The 15483-nt window shown below is 41.7% G+C and overlaps 1 protein-coding gene across 1 annotated transcript in view; it reads left to right on the top strand.

The window, feature by feature from the left end:
* Positions 1-15483, top strand: part of Dnaaf3 (Dynein axonemal assembly factor 3) — a 122284-nt gene that overhangs the window by 43682 nt on the left and 63119 nt on the right. The window lies entirely within an intron of this gene.

The raw sequence follows: 15483 nt of genomic DNA, 5'->3' as shown, positions 1-15483 counted from the left end.
AACATGCATAAAAACAGTGGTCATCATTAGGCATAAGAAATACAGGACAACTCTAAAATTAAATTGTCCAGTCTCAAGAAGTCTCAGTTCCCCCCCCAAAAAAAATATATATATATATATATATATATATATATATATATATATATATATATACTGTATATATACAGTAATCCCTCCAGTATCCAATGTAATAGAGCCAAAGGCATGTCCGGATAGTGATCCTGTCCGGATATTGGACCCCAGCCTCCTGGACTTGTACTTATGGACCCTAACTCAGAAAAACACCTATACAACTCCCTCTGGACATGCATTGCACCTATTTAAGACCCAAATCACACCAATAAGGGACATAAAAGACTGAAATAAATGCAAAAGAACCATAAAATGAGGTTCTAGAGGTGAGTTTATACAATATTAAACATTCTGGGTACTTACAAGTCCCTGGCTTCTGGACTGGTTTGAACTGCCAGTTTGCAGTACACAGTTAATCCTCTGCACTCTAAATTTTAATTTCTTAACACTGCACAACACTGTAAATTCCCGTGTGTTCTAGTGGCGAGGTATTGCAGTTTATTCACTGTTTATTCACAAAAAACAAGCACCTGTGGCTTGCACTGCTATAAGCATCTGCTCTCGATCGGAGTTAGGGTGTGACTGTTGATGATGGCAGGGTAACAGAGTTGCCAGATCGCAACGGCCATATTACCAAACTCCTCAATTTTCATTACCATTTTTAATTTTCATTACCAAATTCGTAAAGCTAGCATCTATTCTTCACTAATTATATACACAAGTGGAAATAGATGTAATCACTCTTCTTATAATTAACAGCATGTTGATTATTATCACGCTATATAGGCTACCAAATTAATCTGAGAGAGCAAACAATCCACCATCTCCATCCTGTGTATCCTCATACATGTGAAAAATCCATTTGGTAATGCATTATTCTGATTCATTACCAAACGAATTTTTCATTACCAAATTGGCCCACACTTGGTAATGAAAAATACCAAATGGCAACCCTGACAGGGGAGGGGGGAGGAAGGAAGGGGTGAAGGGACCATGGTGTAACAGCTGTTCGGCGCCACGCGGCAACTTCAAATTACGGGTGGGAAAAAAGTCTGATTTTTTCGAATTTTTTGCAGTTTTTGGCCCATTTTGGGAATATTGGATCCCGGGACGATTATGTCTGGTTAGTGGGGATGTTCGGATATTGGGTGTTCGGATATTAGAGGGATTACTTATATATATATATATATATATATATATATATATATTTTATTGCAATTGAGAGGTGCTGATATCACCTGTTCCAACACAGTCAGTGCATATTTGAAGACAGTTTTTTTTTTTTTTTTTTGTGGACACTATAAAAGCAAAATTACTAATACAGTACAAGATACCGTCAGACAGGGCTATTTTTGACAGCTGACTGCTGGTTGCATATGTTTTTTTCTTTAATGTATGAAAAATATTCACTCAACTTACTTTTTTTTTTTTTCTTTTTTTTTTTTAAGATGTGTATGCTTTGTGTTTTAATTCTGTGCAATTTTTATTTTTCTACTCTTTGTTTTAGTCCCATTTTCTTTTGTTGTCATCAGTTTGTTCTTATGGCATTGTTTTTCCTGCAGAATTGGTGAGAAAATATTAAGGACTTAAAGACACCCTACAACAACCTTTTTTTTTTTTTTTTTTTTTTTTTTTTTTTTATAGACTGTTAAGGTTTGGGTACCCAATACAATAGAAGCTCGATTAACTGGCATCCAACCCATCGGCACATCCGTATAACTGGAACACGAATTCGATCCGGCATGGGGTTGAAAATATTCCGGATACCGGTTGTCCCCCTATAATTCTTGATTAGTTCTGTACAGTACAGGATAAAGTAGTGTTTGCAGCTAAATTTTCAAAATTGTTTTGGCCTGTAACATATGCAAAATTTTTCTTTAACTAATTTTTGGTAATGTTTGCTGGTTTGTGTTTAGTCCTGTACAATTTCTCTTGCTGTCTTTTTGTGTGTATTGTAGTGTACACTCATGATCACTAATTTCTGCTCAGGGGTGTCCCCTTTGTACCCCCATATACCCAGAGAAGACGGGAAGGGGAGACGAAATGAACTCCACCCGCCTCTACCCCAGCTCCCAACCCTCCCCCATACCCCTACCCCTCCCAGCCCCCACTCGTCATTCTTAACCGGCAGTTACATCTCAAGCTAACCTCATACTTTACACTCATATTCACAATACTAATACATAAATATAAAACACTAGGATATGTAAAAAGTATATAATTTGACTATGAACATGCTGCAGCAAGAAATTAATGCATTATAACATTGACAATAAAACAAAAACGTTAACAACGGCCATCCCAGGCCTCATGTATTGGGTGTTTGCGTGCGTCCGTGTCTGTGCCTGCGTGTTTGGGTGTGTTTATGTCTGTGTTTTTCAGAATGTGTGTGTGTGTGTGTGTGTGTGTGTGTGTGTGTGTGTGTGTGTTTGCAAAGCAGTGTACCCAAAACAGGAGGTCAGAGGTGGCCGTTGTTAACGTTTTTGTTGTACTGTCAACGTCATAATACATTAATTTCTTGCTGCAACATGTTGATAGTTATATTCTTTTAATATATCTTAATGTTCTTTGTTTGTATTAGTAGTGGGATCAAGAGTGTTAAGCATGAAATCAGCTTGAGATGTAACAGCTAGTTAAGAATGACAGGTGAGGTGGGGGGTTGGGTAGGGGTATGGGGCATGGTCGTGAGCTGGGTAGTGGCGGGTGGAACTCGTTTCGTCCCCCCCTCCCCTCTTCCCTGGGTATTCTGTGGTAGAAAGGGGGCACCCCTGGGCAGATATTAGTGAGTGTGAGTGTACCTGTACTGTATGTAATACTGAATAATGTACTTTATGAAATAAAGTCCCAAATTTGGTACTATTTCATTTGTTTGACCTCCCAGAAAATTTCTAAGAGTAACATTCGATTATCCAGAAAATTCCATATCCGGAACGGAAGAATCCCCATGCATTCCAGTTAATCGAGCTTTTACTGTATTTTATTAAATTTGATCAATAATTATCCTCAAGAAAAAAAAAAATGCATAAATGTCTGGGGCTATGTTGGGCAGTGACACAATTGCTGAAACATTTTCAGTTTATTCAGCCTTGTGCCTCCTTGGAACCTACAAGGGCCTTTTTTTCCCATTTATGTGTCAACAAATTACAAGAAGAGAGCCATGGGGAGGGCAGCCAAGTTTAACCCCTTAAACGCGGCTGTGTACAGTCGTTCCCCCCCGAGTGGCGGGGTTGTATCGCCGTCTGAGTACCTGTAGGAAAATATTCGCCAAAAATCAGAGATTAACCCTAGAACATTATACTTGGTATGGCAGATAGTACTTACATTCAGCTTTCTCCAGAGACAGGTGTTGAGCCTTCGTGGACTACCCAAGGACTTGTGGAGACTTGCAAAGTTGGGTAACCAAATCTTCACTTTCACACCTCCAGCAACCCGGTTTCCCCTCTACCACAGCCTCATTCTGTCACAGTAAACTTTATACTACAACGTAAAGGTAGTTAGGAATCCGTATTTGTACAATAAGCACTGAAAATAAGGCTAAAATCAACGAAGCGTACGGCCGACATGCACTGTGGCGGCAGTCTTCCCGTCACTCAACAAACATTTCCATTTTCACAGCTAAAAACATGTATACTACATTATTTTCAATCATATTACTTCCCAAAAGATCACCACGGCGCGCTTTTTATTCTGCCTTACGTCCGCCACTTTATTCTCGTTCCTGTCGGCCGCTTGCACTGACTGGGAAGAGCTAGAACTCGCCATAATGTCACTTTGAAAGCCTGCAGAAAACTGACGCTAAACAGGGGCAAACCGTGAGAAAAAAAGCTAGTGTTACAACTGGGGAAACAAGCTTTTCCTAGTAGCATAAACTGCTTGTGAGAGGAGATCGCAGATTTACAGTTCTGAGCGCTCAGAGCGCTGCCATGTATCACAGCCAGGCTGGCCGGGCCGTGGTTGGGGGGGGGGACGGGGGGAAAACACGATATTTGGCAACAACTGAGGTCAGTAGTACAAAGGTAAAGTATGCTAGTTGTAGCTAGAGGGTGGTGGTACTGATAGACAATACCAGCTGGAGCCTGCTTGCCCGCGGTTATTCAAAATTTACTAGAATCGCAAACGCGACGACCCGCCGTCATGTCCTTTTGGCCGAGTGTTGCAAACGCGACGATCCGCGTTTAAGGGGTTAAGAATGACTTTCAGGAGAACCTTAATGTAGTTGTTCAAGCCGTTCTGGATGGACGAATGACTGTTCACAAAGCTGCCATCAAGTTTAATGTGCCGCACAGCACAATCTTAGACAGAAAGAAGGCCATAACTGAAGGGTTGCAAATTTGTCAACCAGGACATCCCACCTCACTAACAGGGGAAGAGGAAGAAGTAGTTGCCCCAAATGTTGTAACTTGGAAACTATGGCCTGGCATTTGACTCCAAGGACCTAAGGAATTTCATCAAAGTACATCTGGACAGAACATCCAGGATGGTTGTACCTTTCAGCAACAACCTACCAGGGGATGACTGGGTTGCTAGGTTTCATAAGAGGAATTGCCTTATTCATACCAGAAGAGACTGTCAGAATATCAGTCAAAATCATGCCACCATCACCAAAGAGCAAATTCAAGACTACTTCTCTCACCTAGAAGACTCCTTGTCTGGCATTCCTCCATCAAACATCATAAATTATAATGAGACAAACCTACAGGATGATCCCAAATAAAAAAGCAGTTCTTCAATAGGGGAATCAAGTATGCAGAGAGGGTTATGAACACAAGCAAGACTAATATCTCCATCATTGAGATGCTTTGGCCATGTGGAGAGGATGGAGAGTGAGAGACTGATGAGGAGAGTGTATGTGAGTGAGGTGGAGGGGGGGAGAGGGAGGGGGAGGCCGAGGATGAGATTGAAGGATGGAGTGGAGAGGTATATGAGACAGGGGTGTGTGTGCTGGAAGCAGGGCAGAAAATGGCAGGGGACAGGGCAACATGGAGATGATTTGTTTTTAGCCACCCCTTACGGGATTAAGGCATCTGGCAATAGATAGATAGAGAGATGTTCGCCGGCACTGCGGCCAGGTAAATGCTTGCCCCTTACGTTGTCTATAAGGCTGAATGTCTCATGGATACATGGACTACAGGAGGTCCAAGCAACTGTCACTATAACTGCACAACCATAGGCTGGTTTGACATTTTCTCTGAATGGGTCAAGACGTGTGCATGGCGTTACATCAGATTGCCACCACCAAATGAAAGAAAAGGTTTATTGGGGGACAATCTGCCTCACATATTTCATTTGACGTCCTGTCTGTCTGTAACCAACATAATGTAAAGTTAATGTTTCTCTCACCCACTTACTACAATCGTTAGATGTGGCTGTCAGTGCACCAGCGAAGAGAACATGGAGAAAAGTGCTGGAGGAATGGAGAAGAGGAAGCGGATTGCATGTAGGGGGTAATGCCGAAATGGTTCTTCCCACAACTACTTTCAATATTACTGGAAGAGATTAGCGACAAGTGGCCACTGTTAATCAAGGCAGGATTTCAGGCTTGTGGTATTTACCCATTCAATCCATCTCGTGTACTGAATAAGTATGGGAACGACCAAAAAGGCACAACAAGGAAACATGTGTGCCCAAACCTAATGCATATGCACAGAGAATGGCGTGAATGCACAAAGAAGTCTACAACAAAAAGAAGAAAAAGGTTAAATGTTCCTGCTGGTCAAACAGTAAAAATTGAGGATATTGCACAGCCCAGCACCTCTGGTACTGCAGTTCCAAGATGTACCAGTATGCTGCATGAAAGGTCATCATCATCGTCTGGTTCTGAAGAGGGTAGCAGGGCTTGTCGGCGCATCCCCTGAGCAATATCCTCTCCCTGAGGCACAAGAAGACCCTAATGACCCAGATGCTGTCCCACTGGAAGAGGTAGTAGTAGTAGTAGTAGTTGTTCCCTAGGCAGTCTGGCTGAACAGCCCCGAGTCCCTTAAGAAGGCCATGGCCGAGACCGGGCTTTCCCACAGAACTCTCAAAGAGTGTATGTTGTGTTGCTGATGTAGGTGATGGTGTGCAATGCAGTCTTCCATAATGTGTTTAATAGTATGGGGTGCTGTGTTGCATCCTGGACAGGCATCAGTGACGGAGTCATCCAGCCTCTTTTGGTAGCTTAAAAGGGCTGGATGGTGCCCACATCTCAGCCTGACCAGGTGGACCCTGTCCTCATGAGGGAGATAGGATTCAGAAGGGTGGATGTCAGGAGGCCGTGCATGCAGTTGTATGTTGTCTTTAAGTGACTGAATGGAGCGGCGAGTGATCTGAGTGTGGATATGCTTCTGGAAGCTGGTCTGAGGTGGGCGAGGGGGGAGAGACGACATATTTTTGTATGGTATTGTGTGCTGGGTGTTGTTTTGATGTTCCTTGGTGTGGGTGGATGTGCTGCCATGTAATATAGTGGATGTTGTGGGTTTGTGGAGGCTGCAGCAAGAAACTGGGTGCCTCTCATGTCTAGGTGATCCTTGACTTTGAGGACTTTAGTTTCTTGATGTAGGTGGTCTGAGGGTGTAGTAGCTGTGCAGCCTGTGATTATTTTTAGGGACTTGTTCTGTATGGTCTGTAGAGTGTTGTAGTGTGTTTTGGTGAGGTTAGAAGCCCTGACAGGGCTTGCAGAATTCATCACTGAACGTATGTATTGTTTGTATATTGTGGTGGTGGTTCCTTTGTTGTGTCCGAATGTTTTATGGGCAAGTGACCTCAAAGCAATGAGTCTTGGTGTTATTTTATTTTTAATGTTTTTGATGTGTTTTTTAAATGACATTGATGTATGTTACACCAAGGATTTTGTGTGTGTGTGTGTGTGTGTGTGTGTGTGGTAGGGGAGTGTTGTTTATGGTGAGGTGTGGGATGTGACTGTGTTCTGCTCTCCAGTTTGTGAGAAGGGTCACTGTAGATTTGGCTGGGGCTATTTTGAGCCTGTTTGTGGTGAACCATTCGTGTAGTGTGTTGAGGTAAGGTTGAATGATGTGTGCAGCTGTGTTTGCATTTTGGTGCCTACATGTAAGTGTTATATCATCTGCATAGGAAGCTATGTGTATCTGTGGCTTGTGGGGTGTGGGTATGTCGTGCATGTATAGGTTCAAGAGTGTAGGGGACAAAACAGATCCTTGGGGGACACCGTTTGTGAAGTTTCTGATGTTAGAAAACTGACTGGCAAATGTTACGTGTGGACATCTGCCTGCTAAGTAGTTTGCCAGCCATCTTTTTGTGTTATTGTGCATGTTTGTGTTGAGTATTTTGTTTGTGAGGTTGTGGATGGGGATGGCCTCAAAAGCTTTGCTAATTTCTAGTGTGATTAGGAGTGTTCTGTGTGGTGGCCTAGCTGAATTCATGCCATCAAAAACTCTCTGTGTAAGGTCTGTAAGAAGGGTGTTTGTGGAGTATAATGGCCTAAAGCCATGTTGTGACTGGGCTAGGGGAATGTGAGGTGTGACTAGTTGTAATACCAGTCGTTCAGTGACTTTGGAGGGGGTGCAGAGGAGTGTGATGGGCTGTGTGAGGAGTGTAACATGGGGTCTTTGTTGGGTTTAGGGATAGTGATGATAATGCCATGCTTCCAGATGTTGGGCATTATGTTGTGTGAGTAGCTGTAGTTTGATATGTTGGTGAGTGCTTGTATGCCTTGTGGTCCAAGGTGTTTAAGGTGAATGTTGCTTATGTTGTCTGGTCCACAGGCAGATGAGTGCTTGAGGTTGTTAATGATGCGCTTCGTCTGGTTGTAAGTGAAAGGTGTGTAGTCTGGGTCTGTGGGGAACTGTCTCTTACGTCAGATGATACGTCGGTCCTCGTGATGGGGGTTTAGATGGCTGACTTGTGAAAAGTGATTCATGAGAATGTTTGCTTGTTGTTTGTTTGAGGGTATGGTGTCTGTTGTTGTGATGTCAGCATGTGATTGTGTGGTGTTGTTGTTGGAAAGTTTGATGCTGTTTAGTGTTTTGTAGAGTTTGCTGAGGTTTGTTTTGTGGTCAAGTGTTTGGAGGTAATTTTTCCAGTTTTAGTGTTTGCTGTTCTGATATTTTATTGTTTATTTGGGTGTTGAGTTCTTGTATTTGTTGTACCGTGTCTTGTGTGTGGGGTGTTGGGGAGTGTTGCAGTGTGTCCTGTTGTCTGATGAGGCCTTGAATTTCTGGTGTGAAGTTGGGGTTGTGTCTCTTTCTGTTGCCTCTAGGGATGTATCTTCTGTCTGTGTTTTGTACAATTGTATTGAAAGTGTGCACAGTGGTGTTGATGTTTGTGATGGGTGTACTGTTTAGTGTTTCGAGATGTTGTTCTGTTTCAGTTACAAAGGCCTCCCAGTTGGCTGTCTTATAATTAGTGTATGTGTGTTTGTGGCCAGCTGGGGTGATTCTGGCTTTGGTAGTGATGATGATTGGGAGGTGATCAGAACCTAGGGTTTTGACCACTCTCCATGATGTAGTGGGGGCGAGGTTTAGGGAGCAGAAGGTGATGTCTGGAGATGATGGGAGGAAGAGGGCTTGGTGTGGGATATGGGTACAGTATGTTGGTCTAGATTGTTCAGTATGAAAAGATGATATGTCTGGGATTGTAGTACCAGCCCTCTGTCTGTGTCAGGGTTGTTGACATGCCAGGCCGACGACTTGGCATTGAAATCACCACCCAGCATGATGCTGGGTATGTTAGTGATGTGGTGTATCTGTGGGGAGTAATTGTGTGATACCGTGGGGGACGATTGGGGGGAATGTATGTGTTAGCGATTGTTATGTGTGATTTGTTACCAGTGCATATTTTAACTGATTGTATGTGTGGTGTCATGTGGGGGGAGAAGTGACTTTGTGTGTGCTCTGGTATCTGCAAAGTTGGATTTGTGTACCAGGGTGATGAGTCCACCGCCACCGCCGTTGGCCCGGTCTTGTCGAATGGTGGTGAAGTTATGAAATGTCGGTGTTTTCTGTGCTCTGTGTAGTTTTGTTTCTTGTAAGATGGCAGTGTGTATGTTCTGTTGTTTGATGAATTGTGTGAGTTCCTGTTTTTTGGTGATTATGCCATCTATGTTTAGCCGAAGGATGTTTATGTTGTGTGTGCGACGTGTGTTGGCTGTTGCAGGGGGGGGGGGGTTGGAGGGGAAGGGGTAGGAGGAGGTCATGATGGAGGTAAGGGTTGAGGTGGATTGGGATGGGTTGGAATGGGAGGAGTTGGGGGACTGGATGGTGTGGGAAGGATCGGTGGGTTTGGCTGTTGAGGTGTGAAGGAACTAGGAGTAGGATTGGTAGGGGGGTTGGTGGGTGGGGGGAAGGAGCATAAGGAGCAGGTCCAGTTGTTTGTGTAATGTTTTCTGGATGCAAGTGTTGTGCAGGTGTAATGGGTCCAGTTTTTGCAGGAATTGCACTGAACTGAACCTTTGTCTGTCAGCTCGACGTGATTGGTTTTGAGCATGTTGGACGTATGTATTTGTTGGTGGGTCCTGGATTGCTCTCAATGTCCCCAGCTAGAAAAAGTCGTTGAGAAATGACAGCCGGGGGGTCATTTCTCGGTGTAGAAAAAACGGTGTTGTTGTGTGTGTTGTGTTGGGAGATGTGGTACTTGCCTGGGTGACCGAAGCCACTCCGAGGTACTCAAGCCCTGTGAGGGCCGGGGGGGTTTGCGGTGGTTTGGCCCCCATGCTGTCCTCTTCTCTTCGACAGCCTCTGGGGGGTAGACCAACGACGAAGACGCCACCGCTCCAGGTCTACTGAAAGAGGTAAATACAACTGCTGTGATAAAGAAGACCGACTAATTTAATGTGGTTCCAATAGTATTAGCAATATTATTAGGCGCAGTAAAATTTGCAGTGATGGGAAAGCAGATGACCTTGAAGTAAATGTGGTCACAGATGAGAACTTTAAAATACTGTGTCACAAGTCATGTGTTTTCTCATATACATCAAGCACGCACATACAAAGACACCTAGAGAGAGATGAAAAGCAAGCGTTTCATTAAAAAAAAAAAAAAAAAAAAAAAAACACTCATTGGATAAGCAATTTTCATTCTGTGAGTACTACATCTTTTATAGGGAACATTGTTCGTTAATTAAAGATCCTAAAAACCCCTCAAGATTGAAACCAGTTTATATGTGTCGTGAAATTATTGGGACAAGGACAAAAGTTTCGTTCCAAGATTCCATCTTCAACATCTCCACAGAAAGAAATGATGAATGGGCTACTGATGTTAAACTTTGTCTGGAGGGACTTGTGAGTGACCACCATACAGCTGATGCAAGATGTCATATAGACTGGAAGTCAGAATTCATGTCACCAAATTCAGTAGCACTAGCTGGATAATTCAGTGCTGAAAACTGTGATAAAGATAGTGCATTGGAATCTTCTTCATGGCATGACAGAAGACAAAACACTTGTTTGGAATTCTGTTGAATTATTTGATACATGCAGAGCATGTGGTGGTACAAATATGTCAAGATGGTTTGTAGTTCAAAAAGTCAAGGAATACTTTGGTGAAGACCTGCTTGTATTGACATCTTCAGGTTTATCTAGTATACGAGTATTCATCTTTTGGTTGAAAAAATAAAAATTCATGACGCTGGTTGATGACTAGGAAGATGAGATAGATGATGCATTGTTCAATCCAGTTAAAGGTATCAAGTCAGATATAAAAGGTGTAGATGTTCATAAGTCTCACTACTCCACAAAAATCAGTCTATGTTATTGGAAAAGGTGCTACGTTAAAGGCAATGCATTCTGGGTTGTCCTTATCACTTCTTGGCAACACTCATACATCAATATCAGATGTCGTGAAACAGGCCATAAAATTCATGGTTGCATGCTACGGAGTTCCACACTGTGACAGCATGTCAGAGACTCATGTGACTCTTTGGTTATCAAAGCTGGGCAAAGGAAGTACAACAACACCAAATCTTAACTCTCTTCCATCCATGAATGAATCCTTTACAGAGAATGTCAAGTGTGCCCACTACCAAGCATGCATTTATAAATCAGTGGACCCACATCCCCCTAGCATGGATATTGAAAATTTTGGATGGATAAAGGATAATATAAACAAGCCCATAGATTTTGTAACAGTTCCTCCAAATGTCCCTTTGGCATCATACAGTGTATTAAGTTAATGCAGTTCATCTGTAAAAGTGAGGATGCACCATGCCAGTCACTCCGATGTGGTTGCAGAGCAGCCAGTTTACTGTGCACAATTTTCTGCAATTGCAGGGGATGTGAATGTTTTAACATATGCTCAGTATTCAGATTGAACAAAGTGCATTAATGTCACTCTTTGCCTGACTCATGTAAAATTGTATACATAAGCATTATATTTCTTGACTGTCCAAATTGGTTGCTTCTGTGTTTTCAAAAGCTGCTCTTTTAGTCTAAGAGAATTATCTCATGTGTAATAATTTATAAGATTTTGGACACTTAAATGACTTCTTTGAATAATTTTAGCTAGGTTAAGATATTACTGTGATATTTTGGTTCCATTCTTGATTTGGAAGGTAAAGAGCATCCATTAGTATACTTTTTCAAAACATGTTAATCATAATGAAACTATGTACCGTAAAACGCCATAACTTCGGACATTTTTTATGTGTTTTAATGAATAACTCCTTGTAGAATGGTGCAATTTTATTCCTGTTGGTGTCATGTGGTAGCCAGGGAGAGTACCTACTAAATCCATATATTTAAAAAAATTAGCCAAGCTAAACTTGTGCTTTTTTTTTTCATTTTCAAGTGTCCGAAGTTAGGAACATATTTTCTAACTTCGGACAGCTCTTCCAAACTTCGGACATCCATGTATTTTCCCTTTAAACATGAGAATGGTTAATGGGATCTATCTCTGGACACACTGGCCAAACTTCGGACACTTGAGAAGTTTTTAAAAAATGTAAAAAAAAATATTGGGCACTCGTGACCAGAGTTATACATATATATAGAGAAGTATCCCAAAATATCTTCTTTTTGGAGCTCGTAATTTCATATCACATTAAATTGCATCATATCACATTGTAGTGAGGTATTCTGGCCGTAAATAGAACTAAGAACTATTCACGAACTTTTTGAGATGAAAAAATAAAATAAAAATGCACTGCATGTACCCAAAACTGTAAGAGGAACTGTCCTCATTTTCCTAAACAAAACTTCACTTAATTATCAAGTATCTACCTCATTGACTCAACAAATGCATACTGAAATAACATAATATGATGTTGAACATTTCTTACAGGTTCTAAAGACACACACACACACACACACACACACACACACACACACACACACACACACACACACACACACACACACACGCACACACTGGCACATGTTATGAAGGCACCATGGAACATATTAACTGTAGTACATCAGTACAAAAAACTATTCCTTAACTACCAGTATAAAATACTGTAACTAAATATATAGTATCACTTTTTTCTTTAAAATAAACCTCATTACTGGATAAGGCACCTTATTGGCAATAACTTTGGTACTGGTAGTACTGACTATGGTATCTTACAGATCTATATCAAAATTATTATCATTACTTAGGCCAAAGGTTCACATCTACATCAAAAATCATCCTTTGCTTTCGGTCAAGTGTTGGTTCTGGTAACACCTTCAGTATATCCTCTTTGTCTATGTCACTGCTGTCATCAACCATTGGGTATACAAATGTGTGAGGTGTACCCTGAACGTGTTTGAGAAACCTGACATGTATTTCTGGTTTTACCTTAACAACGATAGCAATATAATGCCTATATCTGTCTTTGGTATCAAAGGGAACCCACACAACTACCCAATCTGAGGGAACAACTTTATCCCCAATAATCTGGGTAGAGGTGACTGTCAGGGGAGATGCTTGTGCTTCATGGTTGGGTGCAGATGTGGAAGTGGAAGGCTGTGCTGCTATCTCTGCTGTATCCTCTTGTGGCTGCAGTGGCTGGGGTTGTGGATCATCAACTTCACACTCTTCATGCTGGCTCTCTGTTTCATTTTGTAGTGCCCTTGTAGTAATACTCATGCTCGGTGACACATTCAACCTTTTCTTTCGCCTTGGTTTCACTATAGCTGGACTTGAGCTTGACTGACTGGTTCCATGCCTCATGTCCTTCAACAATTCCAACACTGAGCTGTCTAAGGCAGTACTAGTAGATGGTCCTGGTGTACCAGTATCAGCTGTATCTTGGATTGAATCTTCTGGAAGTCTTGAGATGGATTTCTGTGGATCAAGAGGATAAATGCCGCACTTCCTAAACCCACTATGTAGGTTGTCAGCAATGGTCCCTTTAACTTTATCCACCAGTTCGGTCAGTAGTGCTGGGAAGCAGTCTAGGTAATGAAGCACTCAGCCTACCAACAGTAGTTTTCTTGAAGTTCTCGAGGATCTTACGCCAGTGCACTTTTAGAGGCCGGAACACAGCAACATCGAGAGGTTGTGTCAAGTGCGTGGAGTTAGGTGGTAAGAGAAGAAAGGAGATATTATGTTTCTCACATGACTCAATAACACTGGGTGATACATGGCTTGCCAAGTTGTCTCCTATAATGACAGCTCTACCTGTCTTGCGTTTAGCATAGGGGAGGATAATTTTGTGGAACCAGTCATCGAATGAACACGAGTCGAACCATCCACTGGGGGACCTATTGTATAGTGTTCCAGGAGGGCCCCCTTCAGTCCAGGTATCGTAAAGATGGATAGCTTTATACACCACATATTGAGGGAGTAACACACCAGATGCAGTTCCAGAGAACATAATAGATATTGAGGATTTTGTTGAGTTCATGATTCTCTCTGGATATTTAGTGCCCCGCCTCACTATGACTTTCTTTTTACCTGGATCATCAGTAAGATTGGTCTCATCAAAATTTATTATGTTCTCTGGAGGCACACCTTCTTGTGAAATTTTCAGGTTACTGTAGAACTCGGCTAGCATGGCTCTTGTCACTCTGGCTCTGTCAGTCTTTATATTCTGGGACAATCGTCTACTAAGGGTTTGTTTGTGGCGCTTGAAGAAGGAATGGGCCCATTTAACACCAGGTACATTGTTACTGAATCGTGACACAACAACCCCTCGTTTGTCTAAATATGCTTTCACTAACATCCTCAAGTCCAAATTGTCGAGTGGGAATCCCCATTCTGCCAATGTGAGGATTCTCTGACACACCAGTAACTCTTCATCATGGCTCAATGAAGTATTACGTCCCACTTGTTTGCAATGTTTTTGTATCAGGTAATCATGTAATGTGCTCTTTTTTAATTTATATTTTTCAGCTGCTTTGCGCACACTCATGTTCTTGTTATTTATGTCATCTTTAGCCTTTTCCAGGGCACTTTGGACACTTTACTTGTGTAGGCTCTTTTCCTCTTTATAGGAGATTTCGCTGTTTTAGCCATGTTTTTCTGTTTATATAATTAGCATCACTTTACCATTAATATTATTGTCTGTCCGAAGTTTGGACTTTATTTGGCTCAAATAATTTGTCTGTCCGACGTTAGGAATTTTTTCTGCAAAATAAAGAAGTATTCATTAAAGCAGGCATAACAAGATTATCCATGCATATATTTTGAAACAGTTTACTTCCCAGTACTTACAGCACTTTTCTACATATAATCGTACTATTCACTTTTTTACAATTGAAACTGTTTGTTCTGTGTGAACAAAGTTTTGCAGGGTAAGAAAATTCAGTTATTTTTTCCAATGGATTCACGAATTTTTTTCACCCACACATATTCAAGCTAGTTTAATAGGATTAATACATAATAGTCTTAGAGGATTACCCTACCTACCCACATCATTATTTTTTGCAAATATCGCACTCTCTTCCAATAAACTTGAATTATTACATTTTTTTGCGAAATGTCCGAAGTTTGGACGCCGTCCGAAGTTATGGCGTTTTACGGTAATTTCATATCATTTTGCAAGAGAACTTTTTTTTTTTCCCCCAATGTCTAGGCCTTAATAAGACATGTGATTTAGGTTTGGAACAGTTTTATGGATGTACAATTTAGTCATATATAGGCAGAATTTCACTGCTGTATTGGTTGTAAGTTTGGTATTTCCTGATTGGATAATGGATGGATGAATGGATTTTGATATTTGTAAGTGTTGATTAATATTCATTTTAAGCTGTCTAGGAGCTTAATATGCATTTTGTGGTGCATACCAAAAAACTTTTCCTATTTTGAAAAGTTAGAAGCATATTTGACTTAATACTTCATTAGGATTTAGACTGATATGATTTGATATGGAGGGAGGGAGAAGGAGGGGGAGGCTGAGGATGAGATGGAGGGATGAAGTGGAGAGGTACCTGAGAGAGGTGAATGTGAGCTGGGGGTAGGGCAGTGAAATGGTGGGGGACAGGGTGACATGGAGGCGATTTGTTTGTGGCCACCCCTTACAGGACTGAGGTATCTGGC

The sequence above is a fragment of the Coenobita brevimanus genome, chromosome 5, assembly GCF_032717465.1.
Source record: "Coenobita brevimanus isolate Jiangsu-jjx chromosome 5, ASM3271746v2, whole genome shotgun sequence".
In the NCBI taxonomy this organism is placed as follows: domain Eukaryota; kingdom Metazoa; phylum Arthropoda; class Malacostraca; order Decapoda; family Coenobitidae; genus Coenobita; species Coenobita brevimanus.
Note: the sequence above shows the minus strand (reverse complement) of the source record. Positions and strands in the feature narration are given on the sequence as shown.